The sequence below is a fragment of the Suricata suricatta genome, chromosome 14 (genome assembly GCF_006229205.1).
Source record: "Suricata suricatta isolate VVHF042 chromosome 14, meerkat_22Aug2017_6uvM2_HiC, whole genome shotgun sequence".
NCBI lineage: Eukaryota > Metazoa > Chordata > Mammalia > Carnivora > Herpestidae > Suricata > Suricata suricatta.
Window position 1 is genome coordinate 72,704,121 of NC_043713.1, and position 2,249 is coordinate 72,706,369.

The window sequence follows — 2,249 nt, forward strand, 5'->3', positions numbered from 1 at the left end:
TTGCTTCTTTGCCAGCAGTCCTGAAGGCTACCATGTCCGCCCCAGACGGCCAGCCAGGCCCCCTCGAGGGAGAACTTCCGTTTTTTTAAAGGCTACTTCCCTTGCTGTTCTTGGTGTTCTGTGTCCAGAAACACTTTTTGTTGGCTCTTAAGAATCTGTTAACTCTAAGTGGCCCTTCTCTCCTGCTAGCACGTCCGGATGCCGTCGCTGGACTCGAGCGTGAGTCATGGCCAAGCACGCGCACATTTTCCTGCCAGACTGAAGGGGGTGTTTGCACACCAGTGCAGTCTTTCCGGAGGGCACTGTGACAAGGTCTACTGAGGTCTTAAATGTTCATACCTTTCGGCCCAGGAAATTGTGCCCCAAGGAGACCAGTAGAAGATCTCCTCAGGAATTAGGGGGAAAATTAGTCTAGGACAGATTGCTTTCGACAAGACATCTTGTGGCTGTATGCATTTATAGTGTATGTTTACGTGTAGAATAAACACAACTTTTGTTGTTGCTACATGGAGGTACCAGCAGTGGGTAATTTTTATTAGATTTCCCTGAATTTTCTATCTCACACAAATGTCTTTACTCCCAGAAAGAAGGTTTTAAAATTAGGGAGCCCCAGGTGGCTCGGTAGATTAAGTGTCCAACTTCTGCACAGGCCATGATCTCTCTATTTGTGAGTTCAAGCCTCACATTGGGCCCTGTGCTAACAGCTCAGAGCTTGGAGCCCGGTCCAGATTCTGTCTGTCTGTCTGTCTCTCTCTGCCCCTCCCCAACTCATGCTCTGTCTTTTACTCTCAAAAACAAACATTAAAAAGTTATTAAGGGGCTCCTGGTGGCTCAGTTAAGCATCCGGTTTTGGCTCAGGTTGTGATCCCATGGTCTGTGGATTTGAGCCCCATGTTGGACTCTCTGCCAACAGCTCAGAGCCTGGAGCCTGCTCCAGATTCCATGTCTCCTCCTCTCTCTGCCCCTCCCCCACTCACACTCTGTCTCTGTCTCAAAAATAAATATTAAAAAAAATCTGTTTTATTAAAATGTATGGGCTGCCAGAGTGGGTCAGTCAGTCAAGTGTCTGGCTCTTGGCTTCTACTCAGGTCATGATCTCATGAGTTGTGGGATCGAACTCCCCCCTTCATCCCCCACCCATCAACTGTGCTAACAGCCCAGAGCCTACTTGGGATTCTCTCAACCTTGCTCTCTACCCCTCCCCCACTTGCTCTCTATATCTCTAAATGAAATAAAAAATATATATATATTTAGTGGTGAATTTGTCATCCCTGGAAACAGGGATCCTAAACATCCTAAATCCCGGGGGGGGGGGGGAAGAAATGGAGGAAATGGTGGGGTGGCTAACCAGTTCCAGGGGCAGGGACTCCTCAGAGCCACACGACCATACCAGTGTATATTCCTGATAGAATCAGTAAATGGAAGGAAACTTTATTTTCAAGTTTAGAAGAAAAAATAAGCCCTTTTTCAGACTGACTTCTGTCTGGGGAAAACGTTTTAAATCCCAAAGGAAAAGATACATTGGCTCCATAAAAATGAAATCACGTAAGACTTTAATATGTCAAAAAAAATAGTCATGGAAGCTGGAAATATATTTTCAACCCATGTGATAAGAAGTGACATATTTCAATCTAACGTATTTCAAGTAATACGCTCGATCGCCTTCTCTGTTTGCAATGGGGTGATCTCTGCTGATGTGCCCACAGCACTCCTTCCCGGCCCCTGGGAATGGAGGCCGTCAGCAAGTGGTTAGCACAGCCAGGCGTGGAAGACGGTGCTAGAAGACACGGGGCATAGTGAGCTTTCTTCCCCAATTGCAAGTTTCTGGAAGAGGTGGAACAGAAAAGGGAGAAAAGGCTCCAGAGCCTAAGGTGCTCCAGGGTAAGGTGGTCACTACGTTTGTCAGGTTGGTTGAAATGTGGAGGAAGTTGAGTTTAGAGAAGCTGCTGTCATCTATGCAGCGCACTGAGTGGAAACGCAACCAGGTAAGACAGCTGATTTTAACAACCAGGGTTAGTGCAGGGAAGTGGGGGGGGGGGTGAGGAACAGCTCAGGTGACTGGAAGGCGCAAGTTGTCTGCAGGTTGCTCAACTCGGGAGCTTTGAAAGCAAGTAGATCTCTTCTGTTGCCAAAACCACTAGACGCTTAGCTTTTTGTTTTTTTTTAATGGAGAGACTTTCTCGCACTGGCCTCAAAGACTGAATGAGTATTTTTGGAAAGGATGACGTGGTGGGTCTGCAGCAGCCTTG